This window comes from Amphiura filiformis, unplaced genomic scaffold (genome assembly GCF_039555335.1).
Source record: "Amphiura filiformis unplaced genomic scaffold, Afil_fr2py scaffold_42, whole genome shotgun sequence".
NCBI lineage: Eukaryota > Metazoa > Echinodermata > Ophiuroidea > Amphilepidida > Amphiuridae > Amphiura > Amphiura filiformis.
This window is the reverse complement of record NW_027305506.1, coordinates 263,205-287,954: the sequence shown is the minus strand read 5'-3', so window position 1 is coordinate 287,954 and position 24,750 is coordinate 263,205. Positions and strand designations below refer to the sequence as shown.

Sequence of the window (24,750 nt, the reverse complement as noted above, 5' to 3'; positions counted from 1 at the left end):
AGAGGGTTAAATGCACAAAGTAGAAAAAAGTGACTATATCTCATCAACCAATGATCCTACGTGAGATGTGACCACTGACTTTTTGTTCTTTATGACCAGAGGAAAAGTTTGACATATCGCACGACTCTGTGGGATATTTGGTTAAAAAGATAGAGGGTTAAGTACACAAAGTACTAAAAAGGATGCAGCCAAAGATAGGAGCTTGTAGTCACCTGCTCCGCAGCCGACTGATGATTCCGCTTTGCCCGTGTTCCACTTTGCCCCGATCTCCCTAAATATTCGTCTCAGGCTGAACTATTTAGCTACCGTTCAAAAAATTCGACATTTTTGTAAGACGGGGGTGCAGGCCCTTTAAATATCCCTAAAATCCTTCACAGATACCTTATTTCAGATTAACTTCTTTAAAACAATAAAAACTTTACACATTCAAAGCTTTATATTCTTTTCAAAGTCCAGAATCAAGTCAAACATTTTTATAATCACTCTTCAAGGCAAACATTTTACTACAACTCCGTATAAAGAATTTATGACCGTCCCTGTCATTTTTTTTTCTAATGCATAATTCATTAGCCCGAAATGCAGACTCATTGAGCATTTTGTACTGTAAGAACTTCGTAGCAACATGGAAAACGTAGACCAAATGTACTTGACAGAATGATTTGTCATGGCAATCCGGCCATTATTTCGCCCAATAGTCGTGTTTCATGTTCCAATTCGAATACATACTGCTTTCGGCAGAAAAACTGTGTCCTGATAGATTGGAATGTTGTAGATCTGAGTGCATACCCAATTTATTTCCTCTCTTGTACTTCCACCCAGGACTTCCACCTAATAGTAATACTGTTTGCACTTCCACACTGATTTGTTTTGTTGTTGAGAACCATGCAGTTTCTTCTCCATAAAATATTGCTTTATGTAACACAATCTGATCATATCAAACCAAAGTCTGCAAGAATGAAATTGAGATACTGAGATACATGTATGTAAGCAAAAATAAAGAACAAAAATATAAGAAAATTGACACATAAATATGTCAGGGACTATTAGAGATTTCAACATCAGTTGAAGCCTTAGTACTAAGCAAGATAGTAATGGTAATAACTCAAATTTCTAAAATGTCCTACTTTGGTCTGAGTGGATCAGATTATGTCACATATTGTTATCATCATTACACTTTTTGTAATTAAATATTTATTATTGAATTTATTGTTATTTACAGTTCCCCAAAAACAAGCAGTCTTGGTTGTGATGCATCAATAGAGCAACCTCATATGACATATTCCTGGAAATGGTAAGTAATTCATTAAAATCCCTCCTCCTCATTCAGTAAACATTTGACTGCCCCCACATGCATTTGCATCTCATCCTTGTTTTAATTTGGGGTGGGGTGGGTTGGGCAGAGGTTGTTTATTATCCATATGAGATCTGTCCCTGAAAATTTATGAAAAAATGCAACATTTTGGTGACAGTTTTTCCTAATTATGACACGATCAAAGGATTCACATGAGTCTAATGTAGTTATACCTGTTTATGATACAGATTCATGTGAGTCTAATGTAGTTACTAGCCCATCGGAATACTACATTTTCATGCACACCCATGAAAATTAAGATTCTGGTTACCATATGTCATAGGCATTTTGTCAGTTGCTGAAGACAATAGGAAGCAAAAGAATTTGAGCAACTCTAAATCAATATTAGCCTTATTAGACTAATTCCCCTTGATCATGTCACAATGAAAACCAGAAAAGATATTTTATGCATAAAACAATAAAAATTATGACTTAAATCTTGGATGACAGGATCAAGCACATGTTGTGCTGAAACCAGCATAAAAATTAAGTGAATAATTGTGCAATTTCCTCTCAACAGAATAAAACAAATGGATCTGTATCTATCCACCTTTGACATTGTTTAATTTAGACCCTTGGATAATGTACAAGGGTGATGTGTGGCCAACAGTGAAATGCCTGGATGTGGATATGACTGGTCAAATTTTGCCAGCGCACAATTTCTTGTGGTTCACTGATGACATGATAGCAGGATACCTTTACATATCTCACTTTTTTTGTTGCTCTAAACCTTTGTCTTCACAAAGATATTGCCAAATCCTAGAATGTCTTGTCTAATGAGATCATATGTGAGGATTTCAGGGCACAAATTAACTGCTCCAGTGCCAGATGTGGGTTTAAAATAATAGCTGCCCTGTGAACATTTGGCAATTTACACAGTATAAAATAATATTGTACTCATCTACACATGGCAGCTATTGCACTTACCTACTTCTGGCACTTAGCAGTCAAAATAGGCTCTTGTCAATTACTTTGGGGTCCATAATTCTTGCATAGTATTGTTTCTAACATACCATTTTTGTTGTTTGCAGCCTTATGGGATGTCGATAGCATTAAACACAGCATTGTACCCAGTCTGTGTGTAAATGTAAATAGAGTGCAGCGATCAACAAGTGCCACCAAAGAACGATTGGCAACAAGAGAAAATTCCTGTTATGAATGGGATAATGACCTGTAAGTAGATATTTTGATTAAGCTCATCAGACTAAAAAAAATCATTCATTCATATTTTTTTCACTCATCATATACAGGCTGGTCCAAAAACAACTTTACCCAATTTAGAAGGTTAATCTCTCAAAGTAGAAAAGTCTATTTCAAATTTTTGTTGTATATTCTGAAAGACCGCCTTTCTAAGAGTATTTGGTGAAAATATGAATGAAAAGGAATTTAAATAAAAAATGTGGCGCCAGTTTGAAGGCAAATGGTCAAAATTAAGTTTGTCCACACATAAGCTTATGGGATGTTTGTGTGGGATGTGTTATCAGTGTGGTGCAGTTTTGTTGAACACAAAAATTGATTCTCACAAACTTATCTTGAAAGAATCAATCGAATCAACTTACTGCTTTTGGAATAGGGATGATTTTAGGAGAATTTTGATTCTTGCAAACTAAGTTTAGGAGAATCGTTGCGAGAATCAATTCTCTTTCTTGCCGAAACGGGCAGCCGTCATTATGGAACCTAAAGAAGACAGCAAATTTTACTTGAAATTTTTGAGCATCCCCAGGCTAATTTTAACCCCCCCCCATAATGGAACTTCCCATGTCGTCTTTAGGGTTTAGAAAGATTATTTCTTGGGAATTACCACCGTGCTGAAAATGCTAATTTTCTTGGTAATTTCCATGTCTTCTTTTGTGTTTTGAATTGAACGAGATATTTCTTGGAGATTCCCAGGGCAAAAACAGGCTAGAAATGTTGGGAATCCTGTGTCTTCTTTAGGGGGGATGCCATTGATATCTGGAATAGCCCATTTCATCACATTATGATATTACACATGTCCAGAATCTTTCTGTGTCAAAATATAAACATTTTGCTTGATATCAAATACATATATGAAACATTGTTAGAAATTTATATAAAGTTTATAAAATATTTAAAAATCTACAATTTTGTACCATCAAGCTTGAGATAAATTTCTGTGTGTACATGGAATGATTCAAAACCTGGTTTTCATCATTGGGCAGGGAAATCCTCCTATATGTTATTGCCCCTGAGCATGTGTTTCAAGCAAAACCTCCTTTGTAATCTCTTGGCAGTTATTTTTAAACATGTTCAAGGGCCACAAGTACATACGAGGTATTTCCTGCCCAACAATATTTTGTTTTACTTTTGACAGTTTTCTGTACCATTTGTATCTCAACTTCTCTCATATGGGCTGTTCAATTTGAAATCCATATACCCCCTATGGAATACATGACCTTATATCCTACATATAGGGGGGCTTAGATTTCAAATGAGAGTCGCTTATTCAGGTAACCCTATTTGAAATTCACACTCCCTGTGTGGGAGATTAAGATCATGTCTTCCATAGGGGTGAATGGTTTTGAACTGGAAGAATAGAAATACACCCAAGTGTATTAGAAATACACACAAATGTATTAGGAATACACCCAAGTCTATTAGGAATGCACCCAAATGTATTAGGAATACACCCAATTGTATTAGGAATACACCCAAATCAATTAGAAATACACCCAAATGTATATGGAATACATCCAAATGTACTAGGAATACACCCAAAAAAATGTATTGGGAATGTATTAGGAATACACCCATAAGCCTTTGCGGGTAGACCTGTCATCATTTGACGCCATGCTGATTTGCACATCGTTTTGACAAACATCCTTACGGCGCATTTGAAAGCCATGAAGTGCTTAATAATGATACGCGCATCAGCATGACGACATCTGAGGTTTATGTATGAGGTGAACCGTGAATGTATGGTGGTTGACCTTTGCCAATTAGTATTTCTACTTCATGTCTTTATGCAGGCAATGAATGACTACTCAGATGACCAGGCTATCTTCAATTCTCTTTGATATGCTCAGATATAAAACCCAGGTAATTAATAATGCGTTGTAGGCTATAGTGAATTTGAAAATTAGGTTGATGTGTTGTTAATATATATACACCAGGCACAAAAAGAAACTCGTCAGTTATATTCATCCTTGCTGTTCAATAACTTGATAATTTTGGATTATTCTGCAATATGACAGCGTTCAAGCTTTGACTTACATTTGGCGGACAAAATGGTGGAAACTTAAAGTGAAAGATATCCTACTTAAAAGAACTTTTTCTAGGGTGAAATTTTGTGTAGAAACTGAATCTGACATAAAAAATGCATAATTATCAACTTGAAAATTTTCCCCATAGCACTGTACAGGCATATTTCTGCCCAAAATCGTCAAATTTGAGCAAAAAATTTTATTAAAAAAATAAGTCCTTCAAAATGGAGATGCTTAGGGCTAAACAAAAAACATGTTGCTCTAGAGAAAGGTATTGGTAAGAGCAACATGTTCTTTGTTTAGTCTTACACCTCCCAGTTTTGAAGGACTTATTTTTTTAACAAAATCCATTACTTTTTTCACACCCTCAAAATTCTTAGGGGTGGGGGTAGCATATTGCAAGTTATTTTCTTTTCTGTAAATCTAGCTTACTTATTTGTTATATCACCATTTAGCTATTGAAATACTGAGCAAAAAGACACTTAAAACATCCCTATAGCTCATACCATTGTGGAGATATGGCATTTTCAAATCGAAAATGAGGCAAATATTATACTTTTTTCCAAATCAATTGTCACCCGAACCTTTGAGTTTCTACCCCTGCTACGAAAATAAAGAAATATATGGATCCCATTCAATGCTTTTAATATCACAATTGTACCCTTGTTACACAATTACCATAGAAAATTAGGCACTATTTGATAGATTTCATGTTCATACACTCACAGGAAATTAGTAAGTCAAAATTTTAGTCACCCCAAAACGGCCATATTCGGCAAAAAAAAAAAAAAAAAATGAATTTTCTCAAAATCAGTGAAAAATAAGGGGTTTTAAGTGCCAAAATCTGAAAATATGTGACATTTTACCCCTAATAACATTTAAGTAATCAAGAATTTTGACTGTTTTCACCCCTAAATACTTTTTTCACGGTTTGTCCGCCAAACGTAAGTCAAAGCTTGAATGCTGTCATATACATTTTGTTAATTGGATTTTGCTTTCTCATTTGACACCCTGTTCGTGAAAAACGAACAAGAATTGACCAAGATATGCGCCTCAAAAGCCTCAAACACCAAAATCAAACGTTGCATTTTCAACGATTTTCAATGGGAACGCATCGTTGTATTGCACACAAGCACCACGGGCCAATCAATAAAGCACACAGTGTAACAGGTACAATTGAATCGTTACAATTGCAACTTTTCATTTTACGGTTTGAGAGCTTGGAAGCGAATATCTTGGTCAATTCTTGCTCAATGTTCACGAACAGGGTGTCAAATGAGAAAGAAAAGTTCAATTAACAAAATGTATATTTCAGAATAATCCAAATTTTTCAAGTTATTGAACAGCAAGGATGAATATAACTGACGAGTTTCTTTTTGTGCCTGGTGTAAACCCTAACTGCCTTGAAATCTACAAAACCCTACAGGCTGGGTGCCTCCCCTTTAACATGAGGTTTATCATTTTCAGATTTATTACATTAAAGTAAATTCTTTGATCTGTAGGCATTAAAGCGTGGATTGTGTCTTGTCTAAGAGATTGATGTTTACATTGATTTGTCTACTGTCCAATCCCCTGAGTTGCGGGTTGGAAATGACACATTACACAAGCTACATGCCCCATATTTTGCAGGATGAGGGTAGTGGAAGGACTTGAATGGTAAATTTTGTTGAGTAAAGAGTGTGTGTAAATTTACGTCTAGTTACTGATAATAATACAGGTTTCTTTCCTGGGTTTGAACATTCCTGCAGACGATGGTGGACTACATTATTCAATGTGGCAACAGCCAAAAGCGTAAACAAAACAGAAAATATGACGGCAACACTGCATGCAGAATGGAAGTAATTATTTTTTCCCGGAGCCAAGATCCGTTTTAGCTCTATTGGCGGGTGGCCCCATTACAGAAAAAAAATGCACAAAATATATTTCCCAGTGCAATTATACATTTTCATATGAAAATAAATCATTTTAAATTCAAATAAAAAGAAGAAGAAAAATTTTTAATCATCGCCGGGATGGGAATCGATCTCGGGACCCTCTGCGTGGGAGTCCAGCTTCGTAACCACTACACCACGTAAACTCATTGATACACATAGGGGAAATTTTCAGTATATATCGTAACATATCGTGCGTGATTCATACAAAAAAATTAAAAAAAACAGTACTTACAATGAGGTTCACTGGCGAACCTCAACGGATTTAGACTGATAAAATAGTGCTTAATAACATACGTACAGTTTTGGAATAATTTGAGACATTTTTGTGTTTTACGTGTAAAACCAATGACAACGTCAAAATTGAGCCAATCTTGGCCGGCCCCCCCTGCATTCCTGGGCAAACCCAGCAAATACCGTCATATATTTACTGATAATGATACTGGTTTGTTTTCTTCCCAGATTGATAATATTGTGATATTATCTGATGGAGTGGATGAAGGTGGTCTTATTGGAACATTCCTGGGCAAATACAGATGTCTGGTCAAACCAAATCTACTCTTTGTTAACGTTGATCTCAGTGGTGCAAAATGCAGGTAAATATCATAGTAATGATCTTGCCAATCGGAGAATAATGTTATATATATCTACATCCAAGTGGGATACTTGGGAGAAATACTGATGTCTGGTAAACAATAAAGTATGTTATTTTTACAGCTTTAAAATTTCACATTTTGGAGAAAACCCATGGTTCTGTAACATGAAATTTTCCTGAAAGCTATAGGAAGAAAACATATTCATGTGCATTAAAATTTTGCAAATCAACTGCACTTACAAAATTTATGACATTTTCATGCACACAGACACTTCATGCTTTGCAGTATTAGGATCTTTGATTTATCTCAGAAGGCTATTCCAGTTGAAATCCATACACCCCAGGTGGGAGACATGACCTTAATCTTCCACACAGGGGGTGTGAATTTCGAATGGGGTAATTGGGGTTATCTTAATAGGTGATTCCATTTGAAATCTACACCCCCTGTGTGGGAGATTAAGGTCATGTCTTCCACAGTATGGATTTCAAGTGGAATAGTACTTACCAACCTGGTTGCTCTCAGGGAGCAAGAGCCCAGTTAGAGCGGAAACAGGGACAACAAAGTCAATTAGCTTCCAATCCACCGCATTCATGTGAAATAGTTTTTTCTTAAGAAGCAGGCTTCCTCCTGCCACCTTCATCCCACGGTGCACAATGTGGTTAAGATGTATGTATTTAATGGATTATTCCAGTTGAAATCAATACACCCCCTATTAGGGTGCATCAAACGCCCCTCATGTCAACCGTATTTTTTGTACCTAGTGTCAAACTGTGCCATTTAACTAGAAAATCATCCCCTCCAAATTTAAATTCAATCGGAGGTCAGGAAGGGGGTCCACCGTGAGCTTAAAGTTCGGACAGAGGCAACCAATAAAAGTCCGGCCGGCAGCTATTGTATTATATATACAGTTATACACACACATTAATAGCTGCCTTTAGTGAAAGTTTTTAAAGTACTTCATATCACAGCCAATACTCAATCAAATGCAAATCCATTTGAACTAAGCAAAAAGGCAGCTATTTTCAGACATATTTGAGGTCATAATAATAGCTGCCATGTGCATGTTTCTCTATTTACAGCTGTTTCTGCATGGAAAATGGATCCATCATGCGCTACAAGCTTAAAGTTTGTGTATGATAGGTGCCTTTAACTAAATGACAAATCAATCAGGCAGCTATTTAGTTTTCATTACTTTATACTGCACATCACTGTGGCTGCCATATGAATAACAATGTAATAAATTGCTTAATATTTATCAGTCCATATGATATGCTTTCTCAGATTAGGTGTCTGTTTTCTATCTTGCTCCACCACTTGCAAGACATTTGATTATGTTCCTCACTCTGGGCAGTAGCTAGGAAATCTGTATGAGTTTCACGACACTTTCTGCTGCATCATTTACCACATTGACGGCTCTAACATTGCTAAGCGATAGCAGTAAAGCTAAGGACTCGGGGCAATCAATTACATTCAAGCAGTCATGTATACATGTCCAAACTGCTGTATAGTATCAAAATCTCTCTAATGCAGAATCACATTGAACAGCTTCCGCAAGGCACTGTGATATCAAAGCACCAGCTATCAAAGATATGTGAATTTGTTGTATTTGCAACAATAATCTAAAGTTCCTGCTGGATAACATGCAGTGTTGCTTCTGACCCGCCATGGAACGATCTTCAGTTGTACAAGCGCCTCCTGCAGTATGCCAATATCAATTTCGGCGTTGCAACCAGTGCACGCAAACCCACAAAGCCCTGAGCAGACATCTGTGGTACATGTACCTCACCGAAGAGATGGCACCGCTTGCCCTCTGTAGTGGAAGCTACTGGGTCAGTACAATAACAGGCTTTAGCGAGAAGGCTACTTGAACTTAAACCTGATGCCGCAGCACTAAAGCCATAGATTCGCGTGGCGCAGGCTTTGGAAAGCCAAAGTTCCCTGACCCTGAGAATATCACTTAGTCTACAGTCGCCCTAGCTGATTTTGCAGGCAAGATTCACTATGAACATCCTGCAGATCAATGACAAATTCCTAGCAGACAATGTTGATACTTGGCCAGAGTCCTCGGTTTATCTGCAATCGCTTAGCAATCTTAGAGCCGTCAATGTAGCTCAATGTGATGATGCAGCAGAACGTGGCGTGAAACTGGCGTGCAGATTTCCTAGCTGCTGCCCAGAGTTAGGAACATTATCAAAATGTCTTGCAAGATAGAAACGGACACCTAATCTGAGAGAGCGTAAACTGAATGATGTTACCTAATTTACCAATATCATATGGACTGATCAGCAACATAGATAAGTACATTTATTACATTGTTATTCATATGGCAGCCACAGTGATGTTCAGTATAAAGTAATGAAAACTAAATAGCTGCCTGATTGATTTGTCATTAAGTAAAAGGCACCTATCATGCAAACTTTAAGCTCGCAGCATGCGATGGACCCATTTTCCATGCAGAAATGGCTGTAAATAGAGAAACATGCACATGGCAGCTATTATTATGACTTCAAATATGTTTGAAAATATCTGCCTTTTTGCTTAGTTCAAATGGATTTGCATTTTATTGAGTATTGTCCGAGATATGAGGTACTATAAAAACATTCACTAAAGGCAGCTATTAATATGTATGTATAACTGTATATATAATTCAATAGCTGCCGGCCGGACTTTTACTGGCTGCCTCTGTCCGAACTTTAAGCTCACGGTGGACCCCCTTCCCGACCTCCGATTGAATTTAAATTTGGAGGGGATGATTTTCTAGTTAAATGGCACAGTTTGACACTAGGTACAAAAAATATGGTTGACATGAGGGGCGTTTGATGCACCCTACCCCCTATGGAAGACATGACCTTAATCTTCCACACAGGGAGTGTGAATGGGATGTGGGAGATTAAGGTCATGTCTTCCATAGTGGGTATTATGTATTTCAACTGGAATAGCCCAATGCACCAAAGTTGGCAATGTTTGTCTCAGAAACCAACATTTATACTGATTAGTACCAATTAGTCAGACCACATGATAACATGGTCAATTTCATTATCTCTAACATTAAAAAAAAAGACAGAAAAGTACAATATTTATAGTGCGGTATTCACAGGCGCATTTCCTATACGTTGGTCCACAAGCCTCAGCACACTTTACAGGTTGTCACTTACCGCTATGGCCCCACATCATTTTTGATGCTTAGAAGCGCACATCCTCGACATTCCACAATTGACCTTCGCAGCCAGGATCAGCACCCCAATTTTCGTATGGGATACAATGAGACAATTAGCAGTAAGTTCCTTGTCCAGGGGAATTTTAACAATAAGCTTACTCAATTTTTCCATGAGAGCTAACTAAACCACCGCCAGGGTTCTAACCCGCAACCTCTCGCACCATAGTCACACGCCTTATTGATTGAGCCAATTTGACTTCTTGTTAAATGTAACAAACAGATTATTGGCCAGTTTAAATTCTTGTAAATAGGAACAAAATCATAAAAATCCTTCAATGTTTTTAAACAGAAGTAATTGTTATATTATTTGTTACTTCTGTGTAATTTTCAGTGTTTCTAGTTCATCTGACATGTACCAACATCCAAATGATGTCTGCATAGCAGGCTACAGTGACCAGATACTCAGATTTGTAGCAGAGAGGGGCAGTGGAGGGCAGCTGAATCGTGTGAAGAATATAGACAAGACTTATGGCTTGCAGTCTAATGCAGTAAGTCAACCTAATTAGTCACCTTGAAGGAGAACTGTGACACAATTTTTCCAAAAAAAATCCAGTTAAATGAAGATTGAATGGTGAAACATGAAGTTAGATTTTTCTATTAGAGGCTCCAATTTCCCATATACTATAAATGACTGATTTTAAACTAATTACATAACATTGTGAATTCAGTCTTTTGTAAATTTTGATGATCGTAAATCTAAAACTGAAACTTAAAACCCAAATAAAGTATATGTACAAACACTAATATCCCACCTTCATATTTGCCATTGTAGTGTGACATCAAATTTGACTTTTGCCAGGTCAAATCGGTTTACGGTAACTGTGCTCAGAACCCTCAATCAAAAGATCACAACACAAAGTCAAGGGGTTGCTTAGTGTGCAAACCAAGTGTGAACCAGTAACTAAGGTATGATGTATTCACTTTGACAGCAAATAGATTGGCATGTTAGTTCTGAGGAGAATAATAACCATATTAACCAAGGGGTGATCTGTTATCCAGCTTAGTAGAAACTGTTCATACCATTATTTCCTATTGACACGGCATGCAAAAATTAATGTAGGTTTTTGCCGCTAAGCATACAATGTTCTGGTTAAGTGCTCTCAGTAGAAACAGCCTGGATACATGCCTGGCTATGGGTACAAGGTGTGTTGGTAAGAGTACAACAAAGTCTGAGTATTTTCATTTTGCAAGTAGAAACAAACTACATGTCTTTTGTTTTTGATTTTTTTTGTCTTGCCTGAACTATGTTTAGAGGGAAATTTAGTGGTCACTATGGCGTGTGTGTGCATGGCGTAGCTAGCGGTTCCAGCTGAAATCCATACACCCCCTATGGAAGACATGACCTTAATCTCCCACACAGGGAGTGTAGGTTTCAAATGGAGTCACACATAAAGGTTATCCCATTTGAAATTTACACTCTCTGTGTAGAAGATTAAGATCATGTCTTCCATAGGGGTGTATGGATTTCAACTGAATAGCCCATTACAGTATCTGCAAGACAGATTCAAGTGAAATTTTAAAGCTGTTTGCCAATAAAGCAAAATACATGTAGGGCCTAAATTTACCCATGTACCAACATTGTGAGCTGACTGGCAGTTTTGATCACAAAATAATAGCGGCTCTATAAAGGTTGTCTTGTTTATTTAATGAAATAATACTAGATATATGGAATAAGACATGCCTATAGAACTTTACCTCTCATGTCTGATCCAAACTGAATAGAGGTTTAATGCTTTGCATGCATTGGCTTCAACATAAAAAGTCAAATTTTGAGATATGAACCAATACTAGACTTGTTTGTACCCATTTTAATGAAAATGTTGCCCTTCTGAAATTGTTGAATTTCGAAACTTGTTGTCTGCAGTTGGCACCCCTGTGGATAGAGTTAACTCGAATTGAACACAGCATTTCCCAAACTTGTGTCAATCAAAATATTGTTATAAATTAAACATTTTTTGTTGTCATATTTTCTGTTGCAGGTGACACTCCTGAGATGGGTGATAGCAAGTCAGTTTTAGCCAGTGGCAGGATGAAATCAGAGAGTTTCCCCTCATAAACTGGCAAGAGAATTTTCAGTGAGGTTGATTGGAGTTGACTACAAGAACAGGTGAGTCTGGTTGTAAGAACTATGTTGATTGGTTACAAAGAGTACTATATCATATATTATGCCAATCAGAGATAGGGTAAAATAGGTTGAATGGAGTCGACTACAAGAAGATGCGAGTCTGTCTGAATCTCTAAGAACTGTTTTGATTGGTTACAAAGAGGGCTATGTCATATTATATTGAGCCAATCAGAGATAGGGTGAAATCGGTTGAATAGAGTCAACTACAAGAACAGGTGAGTCTGCAATCCCGAAATATGTCTTGAAACATTAAAAGCGCCTCTTTAGGGAAAATAAGTCCCCCCACTCCCCGTGCAATGTTGAAAGCGTGCAAATGTGTTCAGCGTGTCTCCAAAGTGTCGCAACAATGAATGATGGGGGGAGGGGAAGGGAAAAGCGTTAATTGATGGCCCAGCTTTCTTCTAATTCCAAATATTCAACATTTTTATCCACATTAAAAATACACTTTTGATTTCATTTAAGATGCCTAAAGCGTTTCAAGGACATATTTCGGGATTGTCTGAGGCAATCGCATAAAAATTAACATCTGATTTTAATCTTTTGGCTATAACTTTAAAACTACTTGATAGAATCACTCCAAATTTTCAATGAATATTAGTTAGTGCATAAGCTATGATGTGGGTATAAAATAAAAACAACTAATTGTATCAATTTTGACTATATCGCCCTGCACTACAAGCAGGTTGCACCCATCACCTGTGTATGTCTACAATCATAGATTGAATACAATAGCGCTCTTTTCAAACATACTAATCTTACAGATGTGAGTGATCAGCATGATATAGTTCAATGCATAGGTACCGCGTGAAAAAAATTTCCATGACTATTTATTGATAGATAGGCTATGATGTGGGCACAAAATAAAACAACTAATCTTTTATTTAGATAGTGGTCAAATAATTCTTTTGTACTGCATCCATTTGCATATCTTCTGGAGCGTGCCTATAGAGGAGATGATTTGAACTAATGACCTTATGTGCAAGCACTCTATAAGTTTTAAAACCCTAATTTATCTATGGCATGATAATTGATTGTTTTTTTTAATTGTAATAAAGACACACATAGATCCGGACATCTTTAAATGTCATGAATATGGGCAATATAGCAATTGTCAGATAACACTAGTGGAAGTTTTGGATGAGAAAACGGACATTTTGATGAGAATCGGCCAAAATGGTGAGAATTTAATTTTCTCATTCTCTTGGATGAGAAACTTCCTGGTGTGTGTGTCAATCATTATTGTCTTATTAAAACTGGTGACAATTGCTAATCCCTGATTATTATTTTCTCATCCAAAAGAATGAGAAAATTAAATTCTCACCATTTTGGCCGTTTCTCATCAAAATGTCCGTTTTCTCATCCAAAACTTCCACTAGTGTTATCTGACAATTGCTATATTGCCCATATTCATGACATTTAAAGATGTCCGGATCTATGTGTGTCTTTATTACAATTAAAAAAACCAATCAATTATCATGCCATAGATAAATTAGGGTTTTAACACTTATTTTCGTGTTTCACAATGTCAATTGTCATGAATATAGAAGAAAAGTTTACTGGTTTGAATAAGTCACACACAAAAAAAAAAGAAGAAAAAAAGTGAAACTGTTGGGACTCGAACCACTAGCCTTTCGTTTCACCGTCGGAAGTTCTGTCCATTACACCACGCTGTCATGTTGAAATAATTACGGGATTCCGTGATATATGGGTGCGCATTGCATTCTCGTGATTATGAAAATGGTAAATCTCGACAGACGATTTACATTTGCTAAAATCAGTAAAATGTAAATAATGTTAGAGCTAACAAAACGTAAAATAGTAAAATTAGATGTAGTTTTTAAGAAGCTTTCAAACAAAACACTTTACAAATAAAAGTTGACACCAAATCGGCCTAAATTATGAATTTTGTCAACGGTTTACCATTTCTAAATTAAAGAAACTCCTTGTATTAATATTCAGTATTAGACTATGGTAAACCGTCAAACCACTATGTGATTCAATGGGACGATTTACAATTGCACTTTACCATTTCACGCAAATAAAATGATCAATTTTAAAGATATCTCTGCATGAGTAGGCCTACTTCATGAGCGTATTAATGCGATTTTTTTTATTGGTTCGTTTAGTTTTGTTTTTTTTTGCTTTGGGGGAGGGCGTTGGTCTGAAAAAGGTGAAAAAAAATCGTTTTTTGACTATATTGCCCTGCACTGCAGCGTTCACGCGATACATATGCATTGAACTATATCATGCTGATCACTCACATCTGTAAGATTAGTATGTTTGAAAAGAGCGCTATTGTATTCAATCTATGATTGTAGACATACACAGGTGATGGGTGCAACCTGCTTGTAGTGCAGGGCGATATAGTCAAAATTGATACAATTAGTTGTTTTATTTTATATCCACATCATAGCTTATGCATTAACTAATATTCATTGAAAATTTGGAGTAATTCTATCAAGTAGTTTTAAAGTTACAGCCAAAAGTTTAAAATCAGATGTTAATTTTAGCGATTGCCTCATACAATCCCGAAATATGTCTTGAAACATTAAAGCGTCTTTAGGGGAAAATAAGTCCCCCCTCCCCCGTGCAATGTTGAAACGTGCAAATGTGTTCAGCGTGTCGCTAAAGTGTCGCAACATTGAATAATGGGGGTGGGGAAGGAAAAGTGTTAATTGATGGCCCAGCTTTCTTCTAATTCCAAATATTCAACATTTTTATCCACATTAAAAATACACTTTTGATTTCATTTAAGATGCCTAAAGCGTTTCAAGGACATATTTCGGGGATTGTGGCTTCCCCTACAGTGCCTTTCTTACAGTGGCCCGGATTGGATAATTGCATGATATAAACATCTGAGTAACCAATCAAAATATAGCTTATAGATCTTTTTTTACAATTTTAAGCTTAACCTCCTTCAGGCCTACTGACTATTCTTACCATATATCTGATTGACTAAGTACATGCTATAGACCTTAATCTTTGTAACCAGTCAAAATAGTTCTTAGGTAGCCTATATAAGTTTTTTTGTTTAAATTCTAAATATTGTAAATTCAAAATTGTAAATTTTCATAACCATATTGTTCTTGATATTTTGAGAAAATATCTGAAAACTTAAGTCTATGGCTAGCATGCAGAGCATTAATTGAATTCTGGGCAGACAATAATAATTTGGCTGGTAGTGCACATGGGGATAAGATAAGCTAGATGTGGGTAATATTATGAAGCAGAGATGGGAATTATCAAGTTGTTGGTCATAACTTCATTTTTTTGTTGAGAGCTCAGATTTATTGTGATGGCAAGAACAACATCAGCTGTCATATGATATGGTTGAAATTGCTAAAAGGTGTACATGGAATTTCATAAAAGACCTAAAAAATTTAGGTCATTTGGGAAACTTTATGTCAAAATTCAAAGTCAAAATGTTCAATTTATGGTCGGCTTTTCATCCCAGCTACATACACTTTAAGTACAGATCATTAGATTTATGATTTATAAAGTTTACTTCAATAATTTGCCATAAAATTTGTATTATATCACAAATTTCAAAAAATCTAAATTATTTAATATCAGAAGGACATTCCTCATGCTCAGAATGCAATTTGGTGTATCTGATGTGCTCCCAGGTCCAACAAAAAATACTGTGCAAAGGTGGTGACCGACCCCTTAAGTTCATGAAATTATAACAGAAAAGCTTAGGCAGGTTGTGTGATATATGCTGCAATTATGAGAAGCACAACTACTGTAACAGACAGCCTTGACCATCAAGCTGTGTTACATTGCATATTTGCACTCTTAACATTTTGTCTGTTGCGATGCATGCAACTTTCATATAGGGGGCAGTTTAACTACACAAGTTATTTAGTTATTTTGATTTTGCCCAGGTAATTTCAGAACCAACTGGTTCCTTCCTCTGTGGGTAATGGTGTGTGAGATGCTGAGATCAGTGTTTCTAGAAGATCTTCTACTAGAGTTGCCAGTTGATTCCATCTCATTATTATCATGTTTAGGTCAAGAATGCTAGAGAGAAGATAGGCAGGCCATGTGATATGTGCAGTAATTATGAGTTACAACTACAGACTGTTCAGAGTAATGAACAGGAGTGTAAAGATTTGGTTCAAGGTTTTAAACAGGTGAGTGAACAATAGTCAAATTTTCTTTAAAAAATTCAAACATGTCAGAATTGTAAATTTTCACGACCATATTTGAACCGGGATTCGGGCTGAAATATTTTGGCAACCCTGCAAACAGCTGTTACCCAAAGCATCCAATTTAAACCCCTGAGCACTACGTACCTGCCGATATAACATTGCCTCAGATTGGTCAATTACCTAAATTATCTTAAAGTTTTTACTTTTTTTTTCTTAAAGTGCTTTTGTATTGCTCCTTGACCATCTTATTTTGATGATATGAGCATGTTATATAAATCCATTAAGTTAAGTCATTTATCTCCTTTTTTTTTGTTTGTTCTCTCCCTTCCAATAGCAAAAAAACCCTTTGGGTGTTAGGGTTAATGACCTACATTAATTTGTGTTGATCACATAGCATATATTCATGAGGTTATGGCTATGAATTCATAACCTCATGAATACGCATGATGCGTGTGATCCAATCATATTTTATTATTTGCAAAAACGCGAACGCAAATCGAGGTCATTAATATTTCACAATTGACCGCAAAATGCGTAATTGTTCCAATGTCGCACACAATTGACTTCGCGTCACCGTATTAAAGCGTCCAACAAACTGCTTGGCAAGACTGGCTGCCGATTTGGATTGCGCGCTACCATATTTGCACAGATTCTGATACGTACTTTTGTTATTGGTCGTTCTGTTTTAGCCTGATCAATTTTTGGAAAGGGAAGATGTAAAACTCATCTATTTTTATAAACTTTTGAGCAAAATTTGGTGTTATTTTGTAAGGTGAAGAGATTAAAGTGACGGTTATGAATGAGGTTAATAACTTTGCATCGGTAATATATCGGGCATTGTGAAAAATCTAAACATTTTGCTTTGGACCTCGGAATATCCTCGGGGCTACGCCCTCGGGATATTCCTCGGTTCCAAAGGCAAAATGTTTAGATTTTTCACAATGCCTCCAAATAACCGATGCGCAGTTATTATACCTCTAAATAATGTGATACAAAAACTGATGTTTCACAACTTGAGGTCAAAATATGAGCTTTGCTTGTCTAATGGGGGTCATTGAACTTTGCCATTGGGGATGAGATTAATATGAGTCATGAGTTATAATCTCATCCCAATGACAAAGCTCAATGACCCCCATTAAACAAGCAAAGCTCAAATTTTGACCTCAAGTTGTGAAACATGAGTTTTTGTACCTATATCGCATCTAAAAGTAATTCTTTTGAGTGTAGAAGCATTTTAGATTTAAGGAACCTTGAAATTGTCATGTATTCTTCTGTTGCCGTGGTAATTGCAGGAATTGGAGCAAGCCAAAACTCAAGTAGCTAATGAGCAAAGACTAAGAAGTGAATTAGAGGAGAGTTTGAAGAATGCTGCTGAAGATGCACAAAGTCAGGTTAGTTTTATCAATCAATCAATAGATTGATTGATCAATCAGTCAATCAATCAATCAATCAATCAATCAATCAATCAGTCTGTCAATCAATCAATCAATCAATCCCTAACTAATGTAGCCAATGAGCTAAGGCTAAGAAGTGAATTAGAGGAGAGTTTGAAAAATGCTGCTAAGATGCACCAAGCCAGGTTAGTTGTAATCAATTAATCAATAGATTGATTGATCAATCAACAATTAATCAATAAATCAATCAACCAGGCCTTGACTCATGTAGCCAATGAGCAAAGACTAGGAAGTGAATTAAAGGAGAGTTTGAAAAATGCTGCTGAAGTAAAACCATGTAAAGCTGAATTTATACTCGATCACTTTTGCAGAAAAGCGATTTTCACGCATGCTCAATGTTTACTTACATTTCCAGACCGTCAAGCCGATCAATCGATTCAAATCGCCGAGGAAAAAACGACGTCGCTTTTGCAAGTTGAAGAAATCTCAACTTCCCTGCGATATCGCTTGACACGTGAATGCGTCAACCAATCATATACAACCTTCTGAATCTATTATTTTGCTAATTAATTTACCTTTCTCGATTATTAATTTTTGGTGATGTATTAATTCAAAGCAATAATTATTGACAGCAACTGATGTTTTAAAAATGTATTTTGTGGCATTTAGAATATTTTAATTGTCGGCTGCAATCGCTATCGCCGTGATAAGTATAAATGCAAAACCGACGAGCGATACATCGCAAAATTCGGCGATTGCTCATCGCTTTTCAAAAGCGTTTAATCGCAATCGCTCGGCGATTGAGTATAAATTCAGCTTAAGTTGTTGTCAATCAATCAATTAATCAATAAATGGATCAGGTAGTCAATCAATCAATGTATTAATCAACCAGTAAGCAAAGTCTAAAGTGAAGGAGAGTTATAATCGCATTCATATTTCCATAGGTCTTGGGATTCTTGAGTTTAGGCCAATAATACATCAAAACAAAAGTTTTAGGTGTTTCCCTCTTGAGAAAAGTCATGCACATGGGGAAGAAATGACACCCCTTACATTAAGCCTTGGGATCTCCTGTATAGAACCAATGCCATTCCTCTTGTGTGTCAGCTTTATTTATCTCAATATTTGGTTCTCCAACTCACCTTAACAACAAAGTGCAATCGCTCACATATAATGAAATGGACAACATAAAATCAGACATGCCTAGTGGTTAGTCTTTAATCACTCATACTTTTTTCTTTCAGATTATGACAGCAAGTAGTAAAAATCTAGAATCTGAGAAGTTTCTAACAGATTTACGTCAAAATTACTTGCGTGCACAGAATGAAATGCATGACCAATTGGTAAGTACAATACCCCTGATTGGTTGATTACATGATGTAATCATCTGGGTAACCAATCAAAATATTGCTTTTAGATCTTAGTACAGATAAATAACATTAATTTTATATTGTTTAAATTTTGCTCATATCAATACTGGATTATATTACTTTGCTGTAAACCTTTGACGAAAGCGTACTGCCATGGTGATGAAAAGTCGGAGATAACTACGTCAAGGACACAAAGTTTATTCATAAATTTCCACCTGGCAACAGCAGATCGCCTCAGCAGCCAATCGGAGACAAGTGCGTGTCACCGTAGTTAATCTGCAATGTAAGCTTAAAATACACTCTCATCAAAAGTTTACAGGAAAATATTATAACAGGTATTGTATGGTTTTTACTTGTATTTAATCTTGAGATTTATAATTATGTTGGCCTATTTTAAAATCTAGCTTTATATGTTCTGCAGGACCCCAATGTATATTGAGTGCATTGTAACTTCAAGCGTACTACTGTAAGAATGTCTTACATGGAGAAATGTATACGTATAATCTGGAAAGTGCAGGGCCATTTGATATGTAGACTAAACCAAGTCTTTTTGACATTCTTAGGACAATATAATTAACTATCAATGAATCGTCAAAAATTAGAAATTCAATCATGAAGGCACTTTTCACTTTTCATAACCCTAGGATGTATTATATTTGATATTTTGAGTTCAATCAGTTGTTGAATATGCCTTGGACCAAAGGTAGTTGATATGCTGGTGGGCAAGCTGATTCAAATAATGAGCCATGGTGTAGATAGATGCACATTTAGCCTGTCTAGTCGAAACAGATCTTAAAACCTTAAATTCCACAGCAACCACAGGACTAAAATTCATTTCACATACTCCACACGATTAATTCAATGACTTACATGTATAACATGTGTCTTTGGTTGTGTATGTTGCAGACAATGCTGTTAAATTCCAGAGATGCAGTTTATCAAGAAGTAAGTTCCTCAAATTTCTAACTTCATTTCTCTAAAATTGCATTCTTCTTGAAATATAGAGATTGTGCGTGAAATTATTCATTGGTTCAAAGGATTTGAACCGGTGTCCTTCACTGTAATTATGGCACAGTGCAGTCCATTCAATCAAATGTTGTCATCAACCTAATGACTGCACAAAAAGTAACACAGCTGTTATAAATACGCTTATAGCGTCGGAACTAATCATTATGTTCACAATATTTTAACATAGAAAGAAGTATGATTTATTTATGCGCATTTTGATACCCTATTTGTCCAATTTCCTTCAATATTAACAACACAGCAGTATTTGTAAATACCCGAATTTAAAAGTTTCAGCTATTTGTATTGATTTGAAGTCAGTGCGAAGATAAGTGGAGGGTTGTACGTGCCACAATGCTTGCATAATTATAACAATTGAATGCTGTAAAATGCAACTTTTAAATTCAGGTATTTTTCTTTAAAAGCACTACTGTGTTGATGTTGTTAATTTTGAACAACATTTGACAAATTGGGTATCAAAATGTGCCTAAATCAATCATCCTTCTCTCTATTTAGAAATATTGTGGAAACAATTATTAGTTCTGAAGCTATAGGCATATATATAACAGCTGGGTTACTTTTTGTACAGACTTTATTTCATCATAGTGCATTTATTATGTGTGTGAGACGAACTGTCATGGTAGATTGCAATCATGCTTTGTTGATTGCATTTGAGTAGTCAGCCATATTTACGGTATGATACGTCATATGCACAACGTCTATACTCGGTCTGTTTCAGCCGGGTGAAAAACCCAGATGCTTTTAGGTTGGTCTTAACCCTGGAATTATGGAACATTTTGGGCCTCATAACTGTTAAATTGATAGTCTAAAGTATAAAAAGTATACATATACTGCGCCAAGAAAGTATCCTTACACTTGGAAAAAATAATCAAACTTTCAAAACTGAACAATATTGGGGTAAATTTGTTTTTTTAATAGATGCATTATCTAATCCTGCATACTATGACACCACATTGAATCCATTGTGACCTGAAGAAGTAAAGTTACAAGCAGTTGAATAGACGAAGGTCCAGTTTTAAAAGTGACAAACTGGCCTATACAAGGCGCAAAAAGATTCCAACAAGCGCAACAAAGAGACAACACAGTTTCTTCAATGAAGCTTATTTAATGAAGCTATTTATAAAGCAGTTTTTATTTCAGTTTTTATTTCTCTGTACTTTTCATAACTCTCATTTTATTTGTCAGTTCTTGTTTCAGTTTTCTTTTGTTCCCTTTGTTTCAAATGAAATACACGCATAAATTAGCCATTCGCCCTCTCAAACCAGATGTCTATTCCATGGAGTTTTGAATAGCCAGTTTATCACTTTTAACCCAATATGGTACAGTTTTGAAATTGTGATTATTTTTCCAAGTGTAAGGATACTTTTTTGGCGCAGTATATTTAGAATGCCAAAGGCTTTACGAGCCCAGCTTTTTGGGCAAAAATGCTCAATTTGTTTTTGACCCAATTATTTTCGGGGGAAATTCTTCAGGAAAATAAAAAAAATATATTAATTTTCAACAACTTGATATGAATATAAAAAAATATTGTAAAAATTTATCAAAATTTCAAGAAATTAATAATAAAAAATGTGTGTTTGTTTTTTTAGTTTTTCCAAAATTGAGCATTTTTGGCCAAATTTGACATCACAGGTGGGATGGTCAAGTCTTTGCTTTTCTAAATATACATTTCTTTTTATACTTTAGACCAAAAATTTGTGACACGATCTGGTCCATGGGGGCCAAAGGCAGCAAATTTGAAACTGAGATAAAAGCAAAAATATGCAGTAAAAAACAATAAAATACATAAGAAAATACACATCATAAAACCTCATAACTTAAGAACCAAGTGTGCTAGATCTTTGGTGTTTTCAGTATATGATAGCCTAATTTTTACTACAAGGTAACAATTATAGTAACTCGATTTTCAAAAATGCCTCCTTTGGCCCCCATGGAGCAGATCGTGTCACATTTAGAAGTTATGAGGCCCAAACGTTTTCCAGGGTTAAGACCAACCTTGATGACAGAAATGATCAAATTGTACAAGATTTCAAATGCTTCGCTGTCAGAAAACTGTTAAAATTATCTTAGGAAATTGGTTTATTAATAATTATTATTAACACTTATTTATTGTGCTGTCCTCTTGGGTTGCAGCAAATTATTTCATCTAATGCTCAATTCCAGTTGAAATCCATGCAGGTTATATGGGGTTATCTGAATGGGTGACTCAATCTATACCCCCTGTGTTTGAAAACAATTGAGGGCACCCTCCTCTTCTGGTATTGATAGGATTTCATATTAATGTTTACTGACCTACATGTAAAAAATAACAAGAATATACAAAATTTAATTATCTGATTTGTGTACACTTGTATAACATCAGGTGCAAAGACTTCAGAAAGAAAATGAGAGTTTGAGTGGCAAAAGAACTCTACATACGTCCATTGTAAGGGGTGAAGATTTCCAACTGCCAAATGGAGTAGATGTAAGTATATACTCAGGCTCATCAAAGACATTGGCATATCTGAATATCTACACATGTATATCATCTCAGTATGTGATATGACATTGGTGAACTGTACTTTACCACATTTAATGAGCACCATGGGCTCTTAATTCATTCACTTGTGGGGGGGGGCACTTATTAAAGGGATGAATGGGAATTTACACACAATCATTACAAATACAATGTATCTTATGTCAAAATCATCATTTTCGGAAATTTCAAGTAAAAATAATAATTTTATGTAAACATTTGACGTAATCTTTTATTCTCTTCAGGACTTACAAAGGCTGTGCATTAAATATCGTGAAGATATCATCACAGTCAAGGTCAACTCAGAACACATAGAGGAGAGTCTTCGCAATGAGATTGGATTCCTAAAAGATCAACTCCAAGCAGAACAACATACTAAGAACACCCTAGAAGAAACATACCAGACAGAGCTGGATGAGTCTAAAGAAGAACTACCTCTACGTAAATACTTGGCAAGGTCCATAAGTTTGGATGTAGTGCCAAGGAAGAAAACTTGTTGCTCCCGTGCAGTGCAGGTAATGAAGGTGCCGATATATACAAAGTGCGAGTAAAAATGGACCTGGAATTACATTGAACCAGTAACTGCTCTCCTGAACACCTCGTAAGTTGGAGAAGACAAGGTGCTCACTGGTAGAGAATTCCACCAGGCGACTGCACGTGGGAAAACGAAGCTTTGAAGAGCTGGATACGGGCTGGTAGTGGATTGAATTTACTGGGATGGTAGGCTCTTGTAGAGGATGGAAGCATTGGAGTCATGTAAAGAGCTGGGTTGACTGCCACAAGGTTGTTACATATCTTGTACATGAGAATGAGGCTGGATGTTTTTCGCCTTTGCTCGAGGGAGACCCATTGTAATTCTTGAAGCATTGATGAAACACTGTCTTGCCGTCTGTATCGGTGGAGGACGAATCTTGCAGCCTGCCTCTGTATGTTTTCAATTTTATTGATGTCTTTTTGATGGTATGGAGACCAGACTGGACATGTACGTGTATTCAAGATGAGGTCGGACCAGCGACATGTAGGCTTGTTCCTTCAACTTGCGAGAGCAACCTCTCAGATTTCTGCGGATGAGCCCCAGGATTTTATTTGCACGGGCTGTCACACCGCTGATGTGTTTGGACCATGACAGATTGGAGGTGAATGTCAAGCCAAGATATGGATAGTCGTCAACAGATGTCAGAGCACTATTCCCTAAATGATATCGGCCGTCAATAATATTGCGACGTAGGGTGAATCTCATAGAATGACATTTGTCAGTGTGAAATTTCATTTGCCAAATAGATGTCCACTGGTGAAGCATGTCAAGATCTTTTTGCAATGCTAGTGTGTCTTCTGAATTGTTGATAGGTCTGTACAAGAGGCAGTCGTCTGCGAAGAGCCGGATATTTGAAGTAATGCCTGATGGAAGGTCATTTATGAATGATAAGAACAGCAGAGGACCAAGCACTGTGCCCTGGGGCACTCCTGAGGTGACGGGGACCCATTCCGATGCCTGGCCGTCGATGACGACTCGTTGCGTGCGTTGTGTTAAGAAGTTGTCTACCCAAGCGAGTAATGAACCTCGAACTCCGTAATGTTGTAGTTTCAGGAGGAGGCGCTGGTGGGGAACGCGGTCTAACGCTTGGAAAAATCCAACACAATGGCGTCAACTTGGCCTTTATTGTTGAGGGCACTGGCTAGATCGTGTGTGGTTATCAGAAGCTGGGACTCACAGGAGCGGCCTGGGCGGAACCCATGCTGGGCGTCTGTAAGGATGTTGAAGGTGTCATAGTGGTCCATCACCTGACTGAAGATAATGTGCTCAATTAGCTTGCTACATATGCTCGTGATTGAAACAGGGCGGTAGTTAGAAGCTG

General features: G+C 36.5%; 1 pseudogene; it reads left to right on the top strand.

The window, feature by feature from the left end:
* Positions 1–2,387: 2,387 nt before the first annotated feature.
* The window catches only part of LOC140144148 (rab GTPase-binding effector protein 1-like), a 29,402-nt pseudogene continuing 7,039 nt past the window's right edge, over positions 2,388–24,750 (top strand).